Source organism: Bubalus bubalis, chromosome 11 (assembly GCF_019923935.1).
Source record: "Bubalus bubalis isolate 160015118507 breed Murrah chromosome 11, NDDB_SH_1, whole genome shotgun sequence".
Lineage (NCBI taxonomy): Eukaryota > Metazoa > Chordata > Mammalia > Artiodactyla > Bovidae > Bubalus > Bubalus bubalis.
The window spans coordinates 84386583-84413263 of NC_059167.1; the positions used below are offsets into that span (position 1 = coordinate 84386583).

General features: G+C 43.0%; 1 protein-coding gene across 4 annotated transcripts in view; it reads right to left on the minus strand.

Annotated features, from left to right (window-relative positions):
- The window catches only part of THSD4 (thrombospondin type 1 domain containing 4), a 668521-nt gene that overhangs the window by 157612 nt on the left and 484228 nt on the right, over positions 1 to 26681 (minus strand). The gene's annotated exons all lie outside the window — the stretch shown is intronic.

The following is a 26681-nucleotide window of genomic DNA, read 5'->3' on the forward strand; positions in this document are numbered from 1 at the left end:
ATTTCTCAGGGCCCTTTATTTCTAGTAATGCAGAAACTAGTAATCTAGTTAGATTCACTTTTAACATCTTTTCATTGCACTTATGGTCCTTTTAAAAAATTAATTAAGTTTTGGCTGTGCTAGGTCTTTGCTGATGTGATTTTTGCTGTTGTTGCTGTTTATTTTTTTAAGTTATTTATTTATTTTTTTGTGGGCGGGGGGAGTTGGGTGCAACGTGTGGCATGAAGGATCTTAGTGCCTTGACCAGGGACTGAACCCGAGCCCCTTGCAATGTAAGCATGGAGTCTTAACCATTGGACTGCCCAGGAAGTTCTGCATTAGTGGTTTTTAATGAAAGTCAGCTCAAATTTCCTGATCATTTCTAGATGAACTGCAGAGAGTTATGTAAGCTCTCTGAAATGAGCTATGTAAGTCTGTTACAGATCTTTTTTTTTTTTTTTTTTGGAGCCACCATCAAGCTTAGATATTTGGAGTTCCCAAATTTTATCCTTCTTCATGTTGAAAATGTAGACATGTGCCTATCTCTAGTCTGAGCACAGTTACATGGCACATTTGTATTGTGTGTCTATTCTGGGTCAGATGCTGTGCTGGCAGCTGGGGATGGGCAGTGAATGAGACACAGTCTTTGCCCGAGCAGAGCCTCCATCCAGTGGGGAGAGTCACGTGAGTGATGAGAAGGTTACTACAGCTCAGGAGCAAGTTGCCATGGGAACACACATGCATCCACACTGAAGGAGCATCTCTCGCTGGAGTTGTGGGGTCAATCTACACATGATTAGTATTGGCCACAAGCTCAAATTCACCTCAAGCACAAAACCTCCTCACTTACTCTGGGCTGCAGGTGCCTCTTTGCCCTGTTGTTTCTATTTTCTCATGGAAAGAGCATTGCTTACCCAGGAAAACACAGAAGCCATGTAGGAGCAGCCCTTGTTTCTCTTTGCTATTTGGTAATATCTGTTGAATCATTGAAAAAGCAACAGAGTTCCAGAAAAACATCTACTTCTGCTTTATTGACTACTCCAAAGCCTTTGACTATGTGGATCACAACAAACTGTGGAAAATTCTGAAAGAGATGGGAGTATCAGACCACCTGACCTGCCTCTTTTCACTTTCATGCATTGGAGAAGGAAATGGCAACCCACTCCAGTGTTCTTGCCTGGAGAATCCCAGGGATGGGTGAGCCTGGTGGGCTGCTGTCTATGGGGTCGCACAGAGTCGGACATTACTGAAGTGACTTAGCAGCAGCAGCAGCAGCAGATCTGCCTCTTGAGAAACCTGCATGCGGGTCAGGAAGCAACAGTTAGAACCAGACATGAAACAACAGACCAGTTCCAAATACGGAAAGGCGTATGTTAAGGCTGTATATTGTCACCCTGATTATTTAACTTACATGCAGAGTACATCATGAGAAACGCTGAGTTGGATGAAGCACAAGCTGGAATCAAGATTGCTGGGAGAAACATCAATAACCTCAGATATGCAGATGACACCACCCTTATGGCAGAAAGCGAAGAACTAAAGAGCCTCTTGATGAAAGTGAAAGAGGAGAGTGAGAAAGTTGGCTTAAAACTCAACATTCAGAAAACTAAGATCATGGCATGTGGTCCCATCACTTCATGGCAAATAGATGAGGAAACAATGGAAATAGTAAGAGACTATTTTTTGGGCTCCAAAATCTCTGCAGATGGTGATTGCAGCCATGAAATTAAAAGACGCTTGTTCCTTGGAAGAAAACCTATGACCAACCTAGACAGAATATTAAAAAGCAGAGACATTACTTGGTCAACAAAGGTCCGTCTAGTCAAAGCTACGGTTTTTCCAGTCGTCATGTATGGATGTGAGAGTTGGACTATAAAGAAAGCTGAGCACTGAAGAATTGATACTTTTGAACTGTGGTGTTGGAGAAGACTCTTGAGAGTCCCTTGGACTGCAAGGAGATCCAACCAGTCCATCCTAAAAGAAATCAGTCCTGAATATTCACTGGACGGACTGATGCTGAAGCTGAAACTCTAGTACTTTGGCCACCTGATGCGAAGAACTGACTCATTTGAAAAGACCCTGATGCTGCTAAAGATCGAAGGCAGGAGGAGACAGGGATGACAGAGGATGAGATGGTTGGATGGCATCACTGACTCAATGTACACAAATTTGAGTAAACTCCAGGAGTTGGTGATGGACAGGGAGGCCTGGTGTGCTGCAGTCCATGGGTTTGCAAAGAGTCAGACATGACTGAGCGACTGAACTGAACTGAACTGAACTGAACATTATTTTGAGGTTCCTAAAGAGTAGGTCTGGCCCTGTACTCTGTTCTTACTTGCTCTAAAAGAGTGATGAGGATGACCAAGAGAAGGAGCAGCTTCCGTTTTGTTTTTTTTTAAATATTCACTCTGTGTAAAGTATATGTTATATATCTCATATTTTACTCCTCCAATCACTTGTAATCCTCATAGCAATCTGATGAGGTATTTTTATCCTCATTTATGGCTGGAAAACCACTCCAGTACTCTTGCCTGGAAAATCCCATGGACGGAGGAGCCTGGTGGGCTGCAGTCCGTGGGGTTGCTAAGAGTCAGACCTGACTGAGTGACTTCACTTTCACTTTTCACTGTCATGCTTTGGAGAAGGAAATGGCAACCCACTCCAGTGTTCTTGCCTGGAGAATCCCAGGGATGGCGGAGCCTGGTGGGCTGCCATCTATGGGGTTGCACAGAGTCATGGCTGGAAAGATAGGCTGTTTCTTGTCACATTATTAGGAAATGTACCCATCAGTAGCTCAGCAGTTGACTATTGACTAGACACATGTGGAAATGAGGCCACTCACCAGGATCCAAACCCAGGATGCCCATACCTGAAATGCACATATCACCCTGACCACTTTTTCTGATGCCTTGCTGACCTACAGGCCAACAAGAAATCCAAATGATCTAGAAGCCCCTTTTTCAAGAGTCCTGGTGGAATCCAGCCTTGGCCTTCCTAACCCCGTTTCACTGCTGTGTGAGCTCATCAGGGCGCCTGCTTCCCTTCTGCCCACATGACCAATGTTTTGGAAATCCCAGCTCATAAGATCCCCGGGGACAGCTGCCTGGGTTTCTTTGGAAGTTTCCCTCCATCCCCTGGTTCTCATTTCCTTTGTATGGTGTTTCTTTCACTGGTGAAGGGAATGAGTTCAGGGGTTTTGTTTGGTTGCCTCATTTTATTAATTCACTTACCTATCTACCAGCATCTTTATTTTTAGTCTTCCACCCCTTGGAAGCCACATTTCTCTTTGGAGTCTCTAACCAGAGGACCCTGTTTATCTTTTCTGAAAATAGAGATTTGGTGCATCATGGAAACTGCATTTCCATTTTTCCATTTACATTTAAAAGGGAAAAGTGAACAAGCCTGTGGGCAGAAGTGGAGAGCTATGAAACACTGGAGAATTGTTTTCATTTGCAAAACCAAATTTGTACCAATTGATTTACATCGAAGGGAGTGTAATCTAAGAAGTATTCTAAAGTCCAGTCTTTTCCCAGGTCCTGGTTTTGAATGGAGGGCAGTGGGTTTGGTAGAAAGGGTGGCATCTTCCATCCCAAGCTGGCAGGAGTCCTCACACACAGGCCTCATCTGCTGTTTGCAAAAGCATCCAGCACAGCGCCCAGCCCAGAGTCAGTAAATGAGAACTTCTGTGTGTTTTGGGGGGGTTGGGGGTAGGATGTTCACCTATGTTCATGTGGTCATGCTTCTTCCCCTGCCAAGTCGAGCTCATTACCTCTCTCCATTTTGAAAGGAAGCAGAAATAGTCTCTGAGTTCCTGGTCTCCAGTTACTGCTCTCTTCAAATATTCCATATTCTTCATCTCCACTCAAACTCTTACCTCCTTTTGGAACATTCCATGGTGACTCTCACCAACACTAACCTCTCCCTCTCTTCCTATGCTTGAAGTATATCTTCCAACGGAATATTTCTGGATTTAATTAAATATTTTCAGAAACTGTTATTTAAGCCTTTCTGATTTATACTTTCCTGTCCACAGAGATGATGCTTTATGAAGTCGGAACTAAATTGCACTCTTACCCTCCTTTCCAAAAATCCCTTACAGGGTTGAGCCAGGCAGTTAGTAAAATCTCTGATCTAGGCTTATAAAATCATTAACAGACATGACCGTTCACCAGAAGGCAGTTAGCAGAATTGTAAATAGAGGGCTCCAATGAAACATATACAGCTTTTAAATGACAAGAACATACACATTAACAAAGCCAGGAAGCATTTTGAAATAGTGTATGGGGATATTAGCGAGCAGGATGACTTCTCAGCATAAAATAAAATGGGTTAAATAAATTCTATTTATTTGAACAGGACACAGAAAAAATAAATTTCTTTTACAGACCTGCCCTGTGCTTCCTAATTTATGACATAGTCACAGATGTCACAGGAGGTCAGGGACACAGGGAAGTCAAAGATAACCCTGATGTTTTAAGTTCAGTTGACCTGGGAGATTTATGATTTCATGCAGAGAAATACAAATATTTGGAGGAAGCAATAGGTTCAGTTTACTTGTTTATTCCCTGCAGCTTTCCAAAAGAATTGGAGATGGGGCAGTAACCTTAGGTGGTTGGTGACACAAGAGAAATGGGTGTAAGAATTCCACGTAGAAGATGAAGATTGGAAGGGCTGACTTCAAGGGCATGTGAGAACAAGGAAAATTCAGCATCCTATAAGTCAGAAGGATAGATTCTCAAGAAGACTTTGAGGAGGTGGAAAAAATAAAACTATGATGATGGCAATTGAATATAATAATTAGGAAGTTGCCAGTGTCCTCACAAGTAAAGGTGGCCGAATCCAGACTGGGATGGGTAACAAAATAGAGGGCAGCAAGGATTTGCAAGAAGTGGGTAGAGTTCTCCCAAACAATTTTGCAAATCTTTATTTGGGGCAGAGAGAGAAATATTTAGCCAAAACAGAGCCACTGAGTACTGGAGAAAAAGAAGATAGGGTACTTTAGGGAGAAAACATTTCTAGTCTACCATTCTGATGACCTAGCTTGAACTGTAGAGCCTCCATGCCTGCAGCTGGCTTCTGTGGATAAAATTTGAATGAATAAATATCCCTGTAGTAAGGGGAAGACAGGGAAAAGGGTCTATTTATTCAGTGAGTTTATGGTCTGGTCAATATGCAGCAAATCCCCATTCAGATCATAGGTGGGTATCAGTTTCACAGACTCAAAGCCCAGATGAAGTATACTTACTCCCCACATAAAAGGAGGCATATTGGTCGGCTGGGAATTTGGCCCAAATGTTACACTACATTCCACCTAATCAGTACCAGTTTATTGGAGTATATAGGTTCTGCCTGGATTTACTGCTTACATGCAATATGATCCCATGGGTGGATAGAAGAACCCTACTGAGCACAACAGTTGGTATGAATATATGTTAATAAACAATGTGTAGACAAAAAATTGACATGGTCCGGACTGTTTTACTTAGATGGATGTGGGGAGTTATGAAGATGAGAAGGTCTAGATGAGGAAGAGAGGTTTGGAGAGAAAGACTGTGTCTCATTTTATATACGTGGCTCCATAAATATCTCCAGGCTAATGATTAATTGGCTCAACATTGTCAAAAGTGAGCAAAGACAATTGAAGACAATAAATGCTAATCCTGCTTATGTCTTAGTTCTCCAAACCAGTACTTCCTAAAGTTGTTCTGAATATACAGGGTTTTAAAAGATGTTAAAAATTGAAAATAAAAAACAAAACCCAAAATAATGGCTCCATGGGAAACAAGTTTTGGAAATGCTAAATTATACAAAGTCAAGCAGGTTTCCTTAGTATCTTTACAGTGCCAGTGGGCCCTGTGAATCTCTAAGAGGAAAGCATATAACACAGCATTTCTTGGGCTTATTCACATATAAAACCTTTTTTGTGCAGGACTCTCACAGGACTAAAGGTCCTGGAACACACTTTGGGAAAGGTTGCTCTTCAGCAGCTCTGTTTATGCAAACACTATGCCTGTGACTGGCTATAACAAATAAAAATGCATTTGCTTTTTCATAAGTCAAGGTGAATTTCAAAATGCTTTTTCATCTCCACAACAAAACAAGCCACTACAATGAGAAGCTGGTACAGAGCAGAGTAGCCCCCACGTGCTGCAACTAGAGAGAACCTGTGCTCATTGACGAAGACCCAGTATAGCCAAAAACAAAAATAAATAAAATAAAAAGTTAAAAAAGCTTTTTCATGAAGGAAGCAGACTCAAATGCTTTACTTTGGTTATTCATGTGACTAAGTGACAATGGCTTTTCTTAAATAAACAATACCCTTCAAGATAGGATTATTCTCAAAAGCACAATTTGTGAATTTGCTAACTCCTTCCTACTGATGGCAATAGCATTCTGATTTAAGCCACATTTAGCAACAATCAGAAACTTCCAGAAATTCTTCCAACAATCAACCACCTTGCTCCAAGCTCATTGGAGCACCCTGGATTGGGTCTTTGAAACGTATCAATGCAGTGACTCTATTGGGAAATAATTTCACAGCTGGGGTCTCTGTCTGAGTGTGACCCTTTCAACTTCAGAATTCAGAAGGCAGGGCAGACGTTGAGAGGAAGTTGAATGGCCTCCCATTCTGGTCCCATAGCAATGTGTCAAAAGTTTAAGCAGCTGCAGATCCTTCTTTTCTGTCAACAGCTGCAGCCATGGAACCCACCCCTTTTCATGGGTGAAAACAGCCATGGACAACCTTATACAGATTCACACCCTAACAATCCAAGCCTGGGATACCATTCTGGCTTCCTGCAGACTGCCCTTTGAATTCCAGATCCTCTATCTCTGTGCAACCATTTCCTCTATGAATTATCTGTTTTCAGAAATCCTTTAATTCAAGGCGCCATCTTACAAAGAAGTTTGCAGAAGAAGTCTGGCATCGACCCCACTGGGGGGTGATTAGTTGAAACTGTGAGCTCATCCAACCTTAGTAAGCCTCATTACCTCTTTTACAAAAGGCTTTAATTCCCCTTTAGCGATTACACTGACAAAAGCACAAAGATATTGGTCATTCACGACCCTTTTCCAAAGGTCTCCCAGGCCTTCTGGCTCCTCCCTGACCACACAGCTAGCGTTCCCAAGTCTTTGAGAGTTGTCCATTTCCACAGAAGTGGCTAAAAGGGAATGTCTTTCAAATGACCCAGCAGTACTTCTGGGGCCCCAAATGCCTTAGCCATGAATGGTAAACTCACTGACTTAAATGCCTCTATTGTTGTTGCTGAGGGCTAAGCCGTGTCTGACTCTTTGCGGGCCCATGGACTGTAGCCTGCTAGGCTCCTCAGTCCATAGGATTTCCCAGACAAGAATACTGGAGTGGGTTGCCATTCCCTCTTCCAGGGAATTTTCCCCACCCAGAGATTAAACTCAGGTCTGCTGCATTGCAGGCAGATTCTTTACTGACTGAGCCACCTGGGAAGCCCTGCTGCTGCTGCTAAGTCACTTCAGTCGTGTCTGACTCTTAGTGACCCCATGGAACACAGCCTACCAGGCTCCTCCATCCATGGGATTTTCCAGGCAAGACTACTGAAGTGCGGGGGAAGCCCTACATGCCTCTATAAATCAGGCATTCTCGGCAAAGTGCACTCTCAACTTCTGCTCAACTCAAAGTCTGCAAGACCTGACCCTGGCCAATTTTCCAATCTTAACTAGAGCCATTTCCCATTCCACAACTTACATGCCCTACCAGCACCTTCTCCTTCCTCCCTCCATCCCCCTAGAGATCCAGGCATTCCAAATCCTGTCCCTTGATCCTATCACAATGTAGGCTCTGCCTTAATTGTCCTCCGTGGTCTGCCAAACAAAAATCCTCCCTTAGGTCAACTGAAGGTCAAAAATCCTCCCTTAGGTCAACTGTCATTTCCTCTGAAGCTTTCTCTGACCTCCCCAGGAGGGTTAATCCCTCTCTCTCCTCCACATATAACATGAATCGCTCACCTGTCATGTTATACAATGGTTAATTGTTATCAATCGTCTCTCCTGTCTAGACTGTGAGCTCCTGAGGGTCCCCAGCACAAAGCAGGTGTCCGCAGGGTGCTCACCAAGAAAAAAGGGGGAGTACCGAGCTTCTGTTGCAGATGGGCACAGGGCTTCTGAGGGGATGAAGCTTCCACAAGAGATGTTGGCAGTGGGAAGTAGGCACCAGCTCATTGGTAGGCTAGCCTGGGACCACACTTAACCTGTCTCCAAGAGGAAATGGCAATACTTTCATTTCCAAGGAAAACCATGCTGCTACTGCTGCTAAGTTTCTTCAGTCGTGTCCGACTCAGTGCGATCCCATAGATGGCAGCCCACCAGGCTCCCCTGTCCCTGGGATTCTCCAGGCAAGAACACTGGAGCGGGTTGCCATTTCCTTCTCCAATGCATGAAAGTGAAAAAAGTGAAAGTGAAGTCGTTCAGTTGTGTCCAACTCTTAGCGACCCCGTGGACTGCAGCCCACCAGGATCCTCTGTCCACGGGATTCTCCAGGCAAGAGTACTGGAGTGGGGTGCCATTGCCTTCTCCAAAATATGTAAACAAATGTATATAAATAGCCTGAGTTTACACTCGAGTACAGAGAGTAAATTACTGGAACCAGGATTGTCCCCAACATCCGTCCCTGCTAAGTGGAACCCCGCCCCCTTCATGATCTCCCTCCAGTGGTAAGACAGGCTATTTCTCCAAGGGTAGTCCTTGCTGATTTGAACCTGTTTGCAAGGGAGTTCTGGTGTTGTTGTTGTTGTTGTTTTTAAGATTTTTTTTTGCTGTGGATCATTTAAAAAGTCTTTATTGAATTTGTTACAGTATTGTTGTTGTTGTTCAGTCACTAAGTTGTGTCCGACTCTTTGCGACCGCATGGACTGCAGCATGCCAAGCCTCCCTGTCCTTCACCATCTCCTGGAGCTTGCTCAAACTCATGTCCATTGAGTTGGTGATGCCATCCAACCATCTCATCCTCTGTTGTCCCCTTCTCCTCCTGCCTTCAATCTTTCCCAGCATCAGGGTCTTTTCCAGTGAGTTGGCTCTTTGCATCAGGTGGCCAAAGTATTGGAGCTTCAGCTTCAGCATCAGTCCTTCCAATGAATATTCAGGGTGGATTTCCTTTAGGTTGAGTGGTTTGATCTCCTTGCAATCCAATGGATTCTCGAGTCTTCTCCAGCAACACAATTCGAATGCATCAATTCTTTGGTGCTCAGCCTCCTTTAGGGTCCAAATTTCACATGTGTATATGACTATTGGAAAAATCATAGCTTTGATTATACAGACTTTTGTTGGCAAAGTGATGTCTCTGCTTTTTAATCTGCTGTCTAGGTTCATCACAGCTTTTCTTTCGAGGAGCAAGTGTCTTCATGGCTGCAGTCACTATTCGCAGTTTCTGCTTAATGTTTTAGTTTTATGGCCGAGAGGTGTGTGGGATCTTAGCTCCTTGACTGGGGCTCAAACCTGCGCCCCCTTGCATTGGAAGGCCAAGTCTTAACCCCTGGACAGCCAGGGCGGTCCCTTCACAGGATTTCTGTTGTGAAAAAATTAGCACTGCCTGGAGTACACCCCAGGGCCTTCCTAAAGATGCCACTCTCTGGATAATGGTGGATCTCTCAGTTCACACGTGCTTATGAAAAGTGGTGCTTCTCTCACTGACAGGAGCAATGAACAAAAACTAAGGGGGAAGACAGGACAAGGCAGGAGGTGGATGGAGGGGCCTGAAGTGGGGGGCTGGGGACGCATCCCACTGGGCAAAGTGCCACATGATCCCTTCCTCTCGGCGGCATATAGTTCCTCTGTGACATGTGAGAGGCTGTCACCATCAACTGCTTGTCAATCTGATGCTTTCTCCTATTTAATATCAGCATATTCTTCTTCAAGTCAGGGAAGGAATATACACGACACAAGTGCTCTAAAACAGATCATCTAAATCCCTTTTGCAAACAGTTTTCACCTCTTCATTGCTGATGACAGTGTTGGAATCGATGCCAGGGAACCTGTCTTTCATTTGATTTGCTTATTCAGTCCCAAATGTGCCCAAGGGAGTTCATTTTCTCAAAGTGTCTGGCATATAGTAAGCAGTCAATAAGTGGTAGTTCTGATTATTATTTTTCTTCTGCTCCCCATGTATGGCCAAGAAGAGATTATTGGCCAATTTGGGTCCTTCCAGAGAGCAAATTAAACCCATGTGGCTTATTTGGCCAAAGCCTGAGTTAAACTCTGAGATGACTCTGGACATGCATGTCCTTACCTTGGACCTTCAGGTCTAAAAAGCTGAAGAGATGTGGGAGGTTTCAGAAACATGGCTGAGCTGAGAACAGCTCAGCTTAATTCCTTGTGAAATGACCCCTTCCACAATTATTAACTACATAACATTCTTCAGAAATTGTTGTGGTGGATCACATTTGTTAACTAATTTGTATGAACTCCTATACATGTTACCTATTAACACTAATAATCTACATTATGTTTTCTGTTTTTTTTCCTCCGTTCTCTGCATAGTCACTCATCAGCTCATAAATGCCCCAAAGAACAAGAAGAGGTGTATTATGAAAGGATTCTGTCATGTCAGTTGGTAGTTAATCTTCTTTAGGGTCATCACCAACCTACAAGCCAGGGCTAAGAAGAGCAAACCACAAACCATGAGTACCTTATATTTCGTGTCACTCTGTGGATTTAAAACCCTCCAGTGGGGTCCCCCCAGGGAGACAGCAATGCAGCTCTTGAACTCTGAGCCAAACCTGGTTTGGGTCTGACCCTGTGCCTTCCAAGCTGTGTGACTCGGAGCTAGTGAAATAACCTGTTGACCTCAGTTCCTTATCTGTAAATTGGGGATAATACTCATTTCATGAGAATACCATCAGGATTAAGTGATATCGAATTTTAAATTACAACATTCACTTTTGGAGAGTTTGCAGCGAAATGCTGCCAGTTTAAACACAGATTGGAAAGAGTTTTTGGAAAACCATTTGGCAATAGGGATCAGGAGGCTGAAAATGCTCACGCTCTTTGACCCAGTCATTCCAGTTATAGGAATTAATCCTGAAGGTATAATCGAAAGCAAGGTCAAAGATGGACATACAAGGATGCTGATGGCAGTTTTATTTATATTTATTCAAACTGGAAACAAGGACTTCTCTGGTGGTCCAGTGATTAAGAATTCAACTGCCCATGTAGTGCATGGTTCATGAACCCATGGGTGCATGGGTTCAATCCCTGGTCCGGGAAGATTCCACGTGCTTCAGGGTAACAAAGTCCGTGTGCCACAACTACTGAGGCCCATGCTTTAGAGCCCACTTGACAGTAGCGACAGTAGCCCCTGTTCGCGGCAACTAGAGAAAGCTCAAGCTTTCTGCAGCAATGAAGCACCAATGAAGACCCAGTGTGGTAAAAAATAGATGAATAAATCATTTTAAAAGACTGGAAACAACCCAAATGCACACTACTAGGATAATGTTTTGATAAATCATTGTGCATTCACAGGATGGAAGATTAGATACTGCTTAGGACGATGTTTATAAAGAATTTTTAATAATGTGGGAGATCCTCTTCAAAATGCTAAGTGATAAAAGGATGGAAGAGACACCATATAATACCAGGAAGAAGTATTATCAGGATGCAAACAATGGAAGGTTATGGTCTTCTTTCTTTCTGTGTTTTATAATTTTTTTTTTACAAACAGCATATACATATTTTAAACACTCAAAGATCACAACTAAACTTAAAAATATGAAAGCCTTAATAAAGAGTCTGCAGGACTTCATTGGTGGTCCAGTGGTTAAGAATCTGCCTACCAATGTAGGGGATGCCAGATGGATCCCTGGTCGGGGACCTAAGATCCCAACTGCCATGGAGCGACTGAGCCTGCACGTTGCAGCTTCTGAGTCTACACACCTCAAGTAGACAGAAGCCCGTGCACTTCAAGGAAGATCCCGAGTACTGCAACTAAGACCTGACAACAGCCGAAAATAAACAAATACATAAATAAAATATCTTAAAAAACAACAACAAAGGGCCCACCATACGGTGTGAGTCCCATTCCTCCCCACTTACCCTGCCTTCAGCATGCTTCCTCAGGGGCTACTGATCAGCCCTCACCCATTTCCTTCCTCATCTCCTGCTCTGCTCTGGGCTCCAGACCCTTCACACTTCTGAACTCCCTGTACCTTCCGAGACCTCTCATTCTCTTTCACAAGCCCTAGTGTTCGTCTGTATTGGAAAAAGTTACAGATCCTTCCTCCCTGGAGCTAGTTAAGGCTGGATTCAGCATGACTCTATCTGGACACCTGCCCTGAGACTCAGGGTGGGGAAGGCTCCACCTCCTTATTCCTCAAGTGCAACTCACGCGTGGTGCTGTGTTGAGCATGCGGTGCTGTTTCACCACAACAGTGAGGGCTGCTACAGCAAGTGCAGTTGCCTTACCTGGATCACCTCTGAATCTTCAGTGCTGGGCATGAGGTCTGAGTCTTAGCAGTGAATCAGTTGTTCAGTCATTAAGTCATGTCTGACTCTTTGTGACCCCATGAACTGCAGCACACCAGGCTTCCCTGTCCTTCACCAACTCCCAGAGCTTGCTCAAACTCATGTCAACTCATGTTGAGTCGGTGATGCCATCCAACCATCTCATCCTCTGTTGCCCCCTTCTCCTCCTGCTTTCAATCTTTCCCAGCATCAGGGTCTCTTCCAATGAGTTGGCTAAAGCCACTTCCATCAAGTGGCTAAAGAATTGGAGCTTCAGTTTCCGTTCTTCCAATGAATATTCAGGGTTGATTTCCTTTAGGTTGATTGGTTTGATCTCCTTGTTGTCCAAGGGATTCTCAAGAGTCTTCTCAAATACCACAGTTCAAAAGGATTACTTCTTTGGTGCTCAGGCTTCTTTATGGTCCAAATCTCACATCTGTACATGACTACTGGAAAAGCCATAGCTGTGACTATATGGACCTCTGTAGGCAAAGTGATGTCTCTGCTGTTTAATACACTGTCTAGGTTTCTCAACCTAGTGAGAGACTCCTTCTAACACCTTAACTCAGAGCAGTCACCTCTCAAGGTCCTTGTCATTTACAAATGTGGAGATGCCATCCTTTCTCACCTTTAAGCTGTCTTGTAAGCTGGACCATCTGCATGTGACCTCCCTAATTACCACTTCTTCCCAAGATGGGTCAAGCTGCCTTTCTCCAACTTTTGGAATGGCTCCTAAATCCCACATCTTCTATGAAACAGGACTTCCTCTGCCACTTCTCACTCAGGGACCCCCCAGAGCCACATTTAGCCACACCAACTTACTGGTGTTGGTTTCTAGCCAGTGATAGACCATCTCCATTTGTATCTCCTGCAAAGGTCTCAAATTGAACTTACCACATTGCCCCTAGCCGGCCCCTCTTTTCCTACCCATGCATTTCTGCTGAGTACTGCTAAGTTTTTGGCTCGCCCCAAAGCTTTGATGAATTCTTACTTTCCCCTAATCATTCCCCAAAGCTAAACTGTCATCCAGTCCTGCCCTCTTTTCCCTCTGAAAGGTTTTCAGATTTCATCTCCTAATTTTAAGGACAATCATATTACAACTGCTCCTAGAAATATGTTATTTCTGGGAGGTCTTGTTCCTTTGAGCTGTTGACTCTGTCTCCTTGCTGGAGTTTGCTGATCCCAAATTGCATTCGCTTTGACGCAGGAGCTTAAGTGACAAGGAATATAAAATAAGTTATCGTGCTCCTGCCAAATGCCCCCATCCTCAAAAGGAGCCAGATGAAGGCAACATAAAACCATACAGCTTCTGTGGTCTCTCTGCCTAGCCTACTGCACAAAGTACAATAAAAGAGACATTTCTTGGAGAAATGTCCTTTATCTTTTGCTTTTCACAAGGGCTAACCAAGTAGAGTGTTTGAAAGTGGGGAGAAGACAAAAAGAAAAAATGAAACCAAAACCCCCACAAAAATAGAGACAGCATTTTCTCTTGAACTTGCTGCAGTCAGGCTTCTGCCCTCACTAGGTCCTGACATTTCCATTGTCAAGGTGGCCACTGATTGTCTGCATGCTAAATCCAATGATTCATTCTGAGTCCTCATCTTACCGGACCTAACAGGAACATCTGACCCAGATGATTACTTCTTCCTCCTTGGAATACTGTCCTCAGTTGGCTTCTGGCAATGCACTGTCTCCTAATTTTATTCTGAATTTCCCTGGTTGTTACTTTTCCATCTTTTTGCTGTCCTCCTCATTTCACAGGCTTTAAACATCATAGCATCCCAGGACTCAGTTCTTTGACCATCTTCTCTCTTCTCTACTTGCCAAGCTCATCCAGTCTCTTGGCATTAAATGCCACATTTACATTCCATTCTGAAGCTCTCCCAAAACGTCTGACTTTTATACTCATGCCTTGAACATCTCCACCTAACTGTCCAAAAAACACCACAAACTTCACAATCCAAACTCTAGTTCGTGATCTTCTCTCCTAAATCTGTTCCCCATCTCAGCTGTGGACTACTCCATCCTTCCCACGGTGTAGACCAGAATCTTTGATGTCACCCTCCACTCACCATTTCCTCTCACATCCTGCACCCAGTATGCCACTTCCCCTTCAAAATACTTCCAGGATCCATACACCTCTTAACACCTCCACTGCCCTGTGACCCAAGACCTCCTCACCTCTCACCTGGGTTGGTTCAAGAGTTAATGAATTGGCATCCTCTTTTTTTTTTTTTTTTTTTTGCCCACTTAGCATCTACTCTCCCCTTAGCATCTACTCTCCACATGATAGTCCAACACTCATGCTAGAGCCAGATCACTAGTCTAAACCTCCAGAGGTTCTAAGTTTATATGTATTTATTTCAATACATATAAAGGCCCAAATCCTTATTTATTTTTTAAACTTTTAATTTTGTATTGGGGTGGGAAATGGCAACCCACTCCAGTATTCTTACCTAGAGACTCCCATGGACAGAGGAGCTGGGTGGGCTACAGTCCCCAGGGTTGTAAGGAGTCAGGCATGACTTAGTGACTAAACAACAACAACAATAAGCCAATTAACAAACAATGTTGTGATAGCTTCAGGTGAACAGCGAAGGGTCTCAGCCATACGTATACATGTATCCATTCTTCCCCAAACTCCCCTCCCATCCAGGTTGCCACATAACATTGAGCAGAGTTCCATGTGCTATACAGTAGGTCCTTGTTGGTTATCCATTTTAAATATAGGACTGTGTACATGCCCATCCCCAACCTAATTATTCCTTACCCCACCCTTCCCTCCAGCAACCACAAGCTTGTTCTTGAAGTCTATGAGTCAGTTTCTGTTTTGTAAGTAAGTTCATTTGTATAATTTCTTTTTAGATTCCACATATAAGGGGTGTTATATATTTCTCCCTGTCTGTCTGACTTACTTCATTCAGTATGACACTCCAATATGCATAAAGACCCAAATCTTTAAATTATCTATACTTAGGGTTGTGTGTGTGCTTAGTCGCTCAGTCATGTCCGACTCTTTGTGACCCATGGACTGTAGCCCGCCAGGTTCCTCTGTCCAGGGGATTCTCCAGGCAAGAATACTGGAGTGGGTTGCCATGCCCTCCTCCAGGGGATCTTCCCAACCCAGGGATCGAACCCAGGTCTCCTGCATTGCAGGCAGATTACCATCTGAGCCACATACTTAGGGTTAATATAATGTTTCTCATTCAAATCAGGACATTTTTAAAATAAATAATATGAGAATGACAAGTTTATATTTGAATTGTTCCAGGCCTATAAGATATGTATTTATTTTTCCCATAACCCTCTACACAGTCTTGTGCCCTGCCAGCTGTACGGTGTCATCACCTTCTTTTCTCTTCCTTAATCCCTTTGTTCCAGCCACACTGGTCTTCACGCTGTTTCTTAAACATGTACCCTTCTCAGGGGCCTTTGGCGTGTTAAAACCTCTTCCCCCCATTTGTCCACATGGCTCACCTCCTCACTTTCTGGTCTCTGATCAACTGTCACCTTCCCAAAAAGGTCCTCTTTGATCATTTTACTTAAAACTGAGATGCCCATCCCTGTATCTCCTACTGACATTTCTTGCTTTCTTTTTTTCCATAGCATTTCTTCTGCCATCATTTCTAAAGAATATTGTCACTATGTGTAGAATCCTAGCCTGACAGTTTTTTTTTTTGTCTTTCAACACCTAAAGACACCATTCCATTGTCTTCTATTACAGTGGACATTTTATATACCCTAAAACAGTAAGTAACTGACACTGGTTAATACACAGATATTTTCCCAGCATTTGCTTGCATAACTTTTCTTATTGTTGTTCAGTTGCTAAGTCATGTCCAAGTCTTTGCGACTTCATGGACCGTAGCATGCTAGGCTCCCTTGTCCTTCACTATCTCCCGGAGTTTGCTCAAATTCATGTCCATTGAGTCAGTGATGCTATCTAATTATCTCATCCTCTGCTGCCCCTTTCTCCTTTTGCCTTCAATCTTTCCCAGCATCAGGATCTTTTCCAATGTTGGCTCTTCAAATCAGGTGGCTGAAGTATTGGAGCTTCAGCTTCAGCATCAGTCATTCCAATGAATATTCAGGACCGATTTCCTTTAGGATTGACTGGTTTGATCTTGCAGTCCAAGGGACTCTCAAGAGTCTTCTCTAGCACCACAATTTGAAAACATCAGTTTTTCAGTGCTCAGCCTTCTTTACAGTCCAAACTTTTCCGGACCCCCCTAAGTTTGAATGGGATATTTGTTCATTTGATGTAGATAACACACATTTTGCCAGGCACTAATGGTAGTGTCTTGTCTTCCATTCAAATATTCAGGGTCTTTCTGATTCTTCCTCTTGAACTCCCTATGTCACTCGAAGTGCTGAATGGAATGCCACACTAAATCCAACTATAGTTTTGTGCATGCAAATTCACCATTGTGGAAGTATTATAATAAAACTGTGTCATAATAAGTAGAGAAAAAGAGGCCAAAATAATCTGTAAATTACAAAGTGTTACAAAAATGCACTGGGTTGCCAGGTGTTATTACTCATTCATATTTCTCACTGGCATATCAATCAGACCATACTTTCCTGAAGTTCAAAGAATAAAAAGGTTGCAGGGGACTTCCCTGGTGGTCAACAGTATGCCTTCTAATGTAGGTGACTTGAGTTAGCCCTCTGGTCAGGGAACCAAGATCCCACATTCTGCAGAGCAGCTAAGCCTGCATGCCTGAGTACTACTGAGCCCAAGTACCAAAACTAGAGAGAAGTCCACCTGCTGCACCTAAGACCCGATGCAGCCACAAAAAAAAAAAAAAAAAAAAAAAAGAATGAAAATGCTGCATCTGTCTGGATGAGACCTGGGCAAGGAATTAGCACAATTCTTGTGCCAGTGTTCCAGTTTCATTACTTCAGACTCACTAGGCTGTAAACTTGCTCCATTATTTTCTCCCCAAACTAAGCCCCCTTTCTATTTCATGCCTATCCCTAGCACCTTCAAGTTGTTAGTCTTCCAGGCTGTAAAACCTAGAGTTAAAAAGAAGAGAAATGTAGGCTATTTCTATAACTGTATCTGTTTCCTCTCCATCTGTGGCTGAGGCTATTATTTATTTTTTCTAAATCTCACCCTAATTCATTCCTCCACTCTGTTTCGACTACAAAAACCTTGAACTAAACTCTCCTCAACTCATGCCTGGATGATTATAGCTGGCCTCCCTGGCTCACTCCATCTTCACACTAACCCACCCTTTGCACACTGCCAGAAGAACCTTCCAACAACAATAATTTCCCTAATGTACCACTGCCCACTATCCCAAATTAAACTTTCCCCACCAGAGGGGAGGGCTTTTCAAATCTTTCATAATATGATCCCCTCTTGCAGACTCTACCTGTCATAGCCCACCAACTGTGTGTACCAGAAATATTCCATCACGAGGCTCAGTTGGTCAGTGAGCACTGGGAGCCAGCACCACACAGCGTTTCCTGACCTCAGGTGGAGTCCAGAACTGCTCTTGCTCTTCAAAGGCAATAGCTTGTATGTTACTTCCTGCTAGAAACCTTACTATGTGTCTCAAGACCCACGAGGTTCAACATTGTATCTGTCAGCATCATTACATTTGTAAAAATACATTTTACTCACTGACCAAATGGCTGAGACCAGGGACTTCCCTGGAGGTCCCTGTTAAGGACTGGGGTCCTTAACCCCAGTAGTTAAGACTGTGCTCCCAATGCAGGGGGGCTGGGTTTGAGCCCTGGTTAGGGAACTAGATTCTGTATGCTGCACCTATGAGCCCGTGTGCTGTAAGGAAGATCCCACGTGCTGCAACTAAGACCTGGTGTAGACAAATTTTAAAAAATTAAAAAAAAATATGTAATCAACCTCATGGCTAAGCCTTCATAGATCCTGAAAGGACAAAAGGCAGCATAGTCTAGGGGGAAGATCACAAGCTTCGGCACTGGGAAGTGTTGAGTTGAAATCCCAGTTTGCCAAATGACCATAAACTTTGTGACCCTGGGAAAGTCATTTGCTCCTCTGTTTTTTTTCCCTCTCATCATTATTGTTTCTTGAGATATAATTCACATGCCATATATTTCACCATTTTAAAGTATATCATTCAGTAGTATACTCACAAAGTTGTATAAACATTACATTGATCCAATTCTAGGACTCACATCACCCCCCAAAGCAACCCCATACCCATTAGCAATCACTTTCTATTTTTCCCTCTCTCAGCCCCTGGCAACCACCAATCTTTCTGGCTCCTATGGATTTGCATGAATCTCAGTTTTAATTAACTCTAAACTGAATATAGGGCTTCCCAGGTGGCTCAGTGGTTAAAAAAAAAAAAAAAATCCACCTGCCAATGCAGGAGATGTAAGAGACACTGGTTCAATCCCTGGGTTGGGAAGATTCCCTAGAGTAGGAAGTGGTTATCCACTTCAGTATTCTTGCCTGGAAAATCCCTTGGACAGAGGAGCCTGACAGGCTACAGTCTATGGGGCTGCAAAGAATTGGACATGACAAAGCAACTGAGCACAAGCTGAATATAACACTGACCTTATAGGACTAATGTGAGGATAGAGGCAATTTTTGCTAAGCCTCTCGCTCAGCATCTAAGAGGATGTTAATAAATCACAAATGCTTCAGATCCCCGAGTATAAAACCTTTAGCTCCAGGCACCCCATCATCTTTATCAACATCCCCACATTATACTCTCTGCTCTTGTCCCTCAGCTCTTTCTGTCTCCTAGAACACTGCTTCTCCAAACCCAACATTTAAGATTCAGCTGAAATTCTACCTCCTACATGTGAAACTCTCTCCAGGGTAACTTCTGTTTTTCTTACGGTTTTCCTAAGCTACCCAGAAGACAGAAAAAATGCCATTCGCCCTGACTTCAAACATTTCCAATATACTGATATTTTGGCCATGACTCCAGGCTAATCAAATTTGTGTTTATTCTAGATTTTGCTTTGTGACACATACAGGATGGCTCATACACACAGCTGCTTTGTTACAATAAAGAAAGAGTTACAATGTTTTCAGGAGAGATTTCTGATCTTGCCACCAAACCTCCATCACAAGATGACATTGAAGCAATAAATAGTGACATTTCAGTAGCTCTGTACCTGGCAGTTATATTTTTCCACATTCTTGTGATTTGCAAATTTAGAGCCATCAAAGATTACAGCCTCTTCAGAGTTTATTTAGTCTTGGAAACCTTCTTAATGAGTTTGACATTTTTATTAGGCTCAAAGTCTTCCACCAAAGCCTGGTGCAATTATAGCCATTTATAAAGTAGCCAACATGAAAAGAGGTTTGGCAGGCCCGTGACAATGCCTCCCAAAGTCTGGCCGCCTGGGAATGCTCACCCAGTTTTCCATTCCCTTGTTCTAGAAGCACCATGGAGACCAGGGGGGCAGTTGCTGGAGTTGGGGTAAGTATAGATGACCTATAACGCTCTTTCTAGCTGCGAAATGCTTTCATTCTAGGCTGATTTCACAAACACATGAATTCTAAAGGGAAAGAGAGTGCTCTTGCATACAGCAGAAATCACTCTTTAATGATATTCTTTAGGATAATACAACCGTTCATGGCTCTCGTTCTGTTGTCAAATGGAGCTGAGCTCAAATCTCACTTCTAGCGTTTATTTATCGTGGTTGTTGGGCAAGTTATTTACTCTCTCTAAAACCACATTTTCCCATTACTGAGTAGGGGAACATAAAGTGCTGCAACTTTGTAGAAAGTAGGAACTGTTCGATGAATGATGGTCATTCTAACTATTTTAGTCATCATCATCATCATCAGAGAATGTATTTAGGAGCTGATTGTAGAGGTCATTAAAAATAGTTGAGTATGGGTACAAACTTCCAGTTATAAGACAAATCAGTCCTGGGGATGTCATGTAGTTAACAATACTGTACTGTATACTTAGAAGTTGCTATGTGAGGTGATGGATGTTAACTAAACTTACTGTGGTAATAATTTTGCAATACACACATACATCAAATCTTTATGCTGTATACAGTTCAACTAATACAATATTATATGTCAATTATATCTCAGTAAAACTGTAAAAAAAAATCCTGCAAAACAAAAAGTGGTTGAGTATAACTCATTCAAATAATTCCCAATAACTCCTTTTCTATGCCTATACACCAAATATTTAGAAAGTGTTATGTATGTGTAAGGCACTGTATTAGGTATTATGGGAAGAATAATGATTAAGAAGACACAGATTCTTTCCTCAAGGTTCTTAGAGAAGAATACAAGTAACATAGGCACTTATCAAGACAAGACAAAGAAAAAAAATGAAGAGTTTCAAGAGGAAACAAAGCCTTATGGGAATTCAGAAGATGAGTAAAACCAGAGAAGGTTTCCTGGAGGAGGTGATATCTGAGCTAGGGCAGGGATGAAGTGACTTGACCATTGGAAGACTGGGAGGCAGGCATTCCAGGAAAAGGGCAAAGCTTGGAAATCTAGACAGAATTTTCTGTGTGAGTGGCAGCCTTGCACAGAATACTCTTGAATCCACAGTATTGACTGTAGCTAATTAGTGGTATTTTCCCAAGGTCACACTGCTATTAAACCTTAATCGCTATTTCAGTCTTTAAAGAAAAAAAAATTTTTTTGCTGCTCATATCAGTCACATTGGAAGGAAAATTAAATAGGCTTTCACCAGATGGAGTCAGAACAGAAAGATGACACTAACCTAGCATGAATGTCTCAGAATTTGAGATGTGAGAGCTTACAGGAAGACAGAGAGTCAAAGTGCATCTCAGCGAGCTGTGTGGCTCTGCGGCTGAAAAGGCACTCCACAGACTGGGGTGCATTGTGGGGAAGACATTGGGGCTTTATGCAGCTCCCTGTCTTTAGGCACAAAGCAAGCTCTGCACACAATGCAGGGAGATGACATTTGCCCTTGAGTGCACACACATTCCTCAGGGCTAGCAGCCAGCAGCCCCCTTGGCAGCTGAGTACAGAATGGAAGAGTTCTTACTTTAAAAAAAAAATGCTCTTCATCAGGTTTTACGAAACAAATGAAGCGGGACCTTTCGGGGTGGGTGGGTGGCAGTGCATACCACTGGATTGATGGAGTCTAATTACCCTGCATTACAACTGGGCAGGGTTCCTGCTTTTAGGTCCTTTCCACCCTTGAGATACTCCACAGTGTTTCCATAGCCTCCAGGTGACCAAGGTCTGGTCAGAACGGTAAAAAGCTTGCAGAAGTCTGAGCCTCAGAGTTTGGTGCCTAAGAGAAGACATTCTAGTGCATGGAAAGGGTCTGATATATCAGGGTCTAAGTCTGTGTCCAGGGAGGATGTGACCATGTGAAGAAATAGGCCGATGGAAAGTGAACTCCATGTATGACATCAGCTCAGAGGACTTGGATCCTCCTCAGGGGACAAACATCCATATTTCCACTTGGATGGGAAAAACCACAGCAAATCCATCAATCAACTATTTAACTTGTACATACCATGTAACCAGCATTGCACCATGCTAGAGTCAGAGGACTGGATTCAAAGAAATATAACACATGGCCCCTGATCTCAAAGGTTTACCATTTAGTTTAGGAGACAAAACTAAACCACATGAAATAAATACTTGTACCCAACATCACTGAGGGTTTCATTAAGGCTTTCAAGTGGTCCCAACTGTAAATATTGACTGTGAGTGCAAGTGGGATTCAAGGAAAATAAACAAGTCAGAGCAAGTATGAGTAGTTAAAAAGGGAGTCATGAAGGGGGTGAAACTTTCCCTGGATTGCTCCTAATATTGGTGACACACACCTTCATCAATCTTTAAAAAAAAAAAAAAAACAAACCAGAGAAACTGAAGGAATGTTCTTTTTTAAAAAATTAATTTTTATTGGAAGTATAGTTGTTTTACAATGGGTTGTGTTAGTTCCTGCTGTACAGCAAAGTGAATCAGCTATAAGGACACATATATCCCCTCTTTGTTGGATTTTCTGCCTGTTTAGGTCACTACAGAGCATTGAGTAGAGTTGCCTGTGCTAAAACATAGGTTCTCAGTTGTTATTCAGTTGCTAAGTCGTGTCTGACTCATTGCAACTCCGTGGACTATAGCATGCCAGGCTTCCCTGTCCTCCACCATCTCTCGGAGTTCACTTAAGTTCATGTCCATTGAGTCAGTGATGCCTTCCAACTATCTCATCCTCTGTAGCCTCCTTCTCCTTCTGCCCTCAATCTTTTCCAGCATCAGGGTATTTTCCAGTGAAAAGGTCTCAAGTTCCCATTCAGTTCAGTTCAGTTCAGTTCAGTCCCTCAGTTGTGACCGACTCTTTGCGACCGCATGAATCGCAGCACGCCAGGCCTCCCTGTCCATCACCAACTCCCGGAGTTCACTCAAACTCACATCCATCCAGTCGGTGATGCCATCCAGCCATCTCATCCTCTGTCGTCCCCTTCTCCTCCTAATCCCAATCCCTTTAGTTATCTATTTTATATTAATACATAGTAGTTTATATGTGTCAGTCTCAATCTTCCAATTCAACTCGCCCCCTTTTCCCTCCTTGGTGTCCATTTATTTGAAAGAATGTTATTCATTACATCTCTTTAAGTACTAAGCAGTCTTGTGAGATAATTGTCTTGAGGTTATCTGGTTTGTCAGAGATGTGGTGGGATTGAACCCAGGGCTGTTCCTGAACCTCACACAGCTACACGCACACTGTGGAAGTTGCCTAAGCCCTATTCTCATTCTAGATGTTAGAAAAATAAATGGTTCTTTCAGAAGCATATTCAGAATACTATGGTTTCTCTGGATTCTGCATATAGTCTGTGGCTGGGAGGGATTGACAGTGAAAAGCTGCATTCAATAGAACTAATTTATTGTGCAGTGGTACTTAATTAAGAATTTATGAAGGAGATTTGTTCTCCCACCTGTGAGCTTAATTATGGAAATACTGTTACTGGCATTAGCCTGGGGCATCTGCCATCTTGAAGAATACCAGCAACTCATTTAGCAATGACACAGATTACAGAGAAGGCTTGGTGGCAAAGCTCCTCCGAGCACACAGTGGGGTTCACTCAGATGCAAACCTGCGAGGTCTGCTGGCTTCTGCCTCAAAAATTTCTCTTAGTTACTGTTCATAGCCCAGAGCCCTTGGCTGTGCATGGAAGACTCCAGCACAAAGACTGGGGGAGAGGAGGAAGGGAGCTATAGTGCCAAAGGAAATGGATTCAACAAGACAGTGATCCTTCTCCCCAAACATTAGTCAGATCCTGGTTTTCCCAAGGAATCCTCTGGCGTGTTTATACTTGATCATGTATATTTCCTGGGGCCTGTCTCTTCTCAGTTCCCATTAGTGCCTTCAGATCAAACTCTTGGCTTTGGAATATAACCTGGCTAACCTCTCCAGCCTCCTGATGTAGCCATGCCAACCAAACTGGCATTTTCCAAACATATCATGAGTTGAATACTTTTGGCTCTTAATTTTTTTTTAATGGCTTTTTAGAATTTAATTTAATGATATATATATTTGGCTGCACCACATGTCACTCAGGATCTTAGTTCCCCAACCAGGGATGGAACCCATGTCCCCCGTAGTGGAAGCTTGGATTCTTAACCACTGGACATCCTGGGAAGTCCCTCTGCCCTTGATTTTTGTTCTTGCTCCCCTGGCCTTAAAGGAGATCAACGCTTACCAGTCCTCCAAGGTCTAAGCTGAAAGTGAATGGCTCTGAGAACCATGGCTAACCCTGGTGACTCTATCCTCTGATACAGCCCTTCCTAGGTCTCTGTGTGGCCATTCTTCTTAAACTTAGTCTGTATCAATGAGCATGTCTCTCTCCCCTGGGAGCACCTTGAATCATGGCTTATTCATCTGGTGATCCTGGGGCTCAGCACAGGATCTGGCTTGCATTGGGCACTTGCTAAATGTATGAAGGAGAAATGAAAAGCTTGAACTCACTTCCTTTATGGCTGACACTACCCCTGGGGCTCAGAAGTTATGCTTCGGGGTTGGGTGGTGGGATCTGCTTCCCCCCCTCACCTCAGGAGGCCATTGATAGAAGAGGTTTTTCTCATCTGGAGTGTTGAGCTTGTTAAAACCCCCAGTGACCTGGAAGAAGGAGGGGAGTATACAAGAGAAATGAATCCACTGAAGCTCAGTGATTTGACTAGGGAGCGTCTCATCTTGTTTTTCCAAGTGAAATAAAAAGGTTGTATTCTCTCTCTCATTTTTTGCTGTGCCACGTGGCGGGACCTTAGGTCCCTCACCAGGGACTGAACCCGTGCCCCCTGCACTGGAAATTCAGAGTCTTCACCACTGGACCACCAGGGAAGTCCCGGTTGTGTTCTCTTGTAAACATGATATTTGGCAGAAAACTTTGTCTCTATAGATCTTATTATCCTTCTAATGATATCTGTTACTATGCTCTTTATAGTATGTGTTGTCTATAGAAGAATTACCATAAGTATTCTATATGAAGACATAGAAAGCACTGCATCAATTATAAGTACATATAATCAATTTAACAACTCTGAAAATGTGCAAAATACGAGACACTCTGGTCACACTAGTGGTAAAGAACCTGCCTACCGCCAGTGCAGGAGACTTAAGAGACGCGGGTTTGATCCCTGGGTGGGGAAGATCCCCCTGAGAAGGAAATGGCAACCCACTCCAGTCTTCTTGCCTGGAGAATCCCATGAACAGAGGAGCCTGGCGGGCTACAGTCCATGAGGTTGCAAAGAGCTGGACACGACTGAGTGAGGTAGCACTTATTTTTTATTTTTTTAATTTTTATTTTATTTTTTTTGAGGTAGCACTCAGACACTACAGATCCACTGTCGTTTTTAGCCAGGCTGTTGTTATACATTCTTGCCTGTTTGGGACAGAAGAGTCTGGGTTGCACCAAAGAAGGCCTGTGACTGAAAGCATCCCCAGGAATTTGAGAAATTTGATGCTATGATTTAGAAATAATCTAAATAGTCTACGTTCCACCCAAGAAAACAAGATTAAAAGAACAATATTGTTGGAACAATAAGAAAAGAAGAAAAGAAACAACTTCAAAGCTAAACTTTCAAGCAAAGAATTTGAACTGAAGGAAAAAAGTGAAATCTAGTCAAATATTTTGGTTTAGCAATAGTTCCTCTCTGCCTCACCCAGCTTCGTTCCCTACAGCTTGTGACTTTAATGTCTCTTGGCTGCTTTCTTTCATCTCCACCCCTATCTCTGGCTGCAACTCTTTAAACAATGGCATTCCAAGCCAGGAGGGCCAGGGTCACCCCAGGGCCCAGCAAGCCACCAGCACCCTTCCACCTCCCTCTGCTTCTGCGCTCCCCAAACTGGGCATCTTTCCCCAGCCACGAAGCCTACAAGGTTCTCAGCCCACCATGCGCAATAGGAGGCAATGGTCCCCTGTTAACGGGTTGGCCAAACTGAGTCTGAAGAACACTGTCTGTGCTAATATCATCCTGGGTCTCTTCAACACCAGGAAACTTTAGAATTCAAAGAGCCCCAACATGGGACTTCTCTGGTGGTCCAGTGGCTAAGACTCTGAGCTCCCAATACAGGGTCCCTGGGTTCAATTCCTGGCCAGGAATTTAGATTCTATATGCCACAACTAAAGATTCCACTTGTCACAACTAAGACCCAGAGCAGATAAATAAATAAACATATATATATATATATATATATATATATATTTTTTTTTTTTTTTTAAAGAGCCCCAACAAGTGTCTTCATCTGGAGTAACTAGATAAAACTAAAATATCTCAGTTTGTTCCCATGGATCTAGTCTTGGGTTGCTAAGGTTAATCTGTATGGTAATTCACTGCTTATAAAACACAAAACTCTCAGCAACAAGCTTTCACAACACCTCTTGGGAGGTGGACACTCACTGCCTTTATTGGGCTAGAGAAACAGATGGCTACTTCAGGAACGGGGTAGAAGATATTTCTTTTTTCATAAAAAAAAAAAAGGTCGTTGGATAATTATCTTGTGTTTGTACTTGGAAAAAAGAAAGAGAGAGCCACAATGATGTCATGATTTTGACTATGTCTCTACCCACAGAGGGTGGCATGTACCATGTCATTTGTGGAAGGCCACTCTCCCCTCAAACCAGTTGGCAAAACAGAAAGTCGCCTTTCACTCACCATGCACTGATTTCTCTAAAGACATGTTTTTAATAAAAGATGGAATGAATACTCATAAAAAGCAAAAAACACAAACAAGAAATACCTCAAGGACATTCTGGTTGTGATTTAAAAAACAACAACCAAAAAA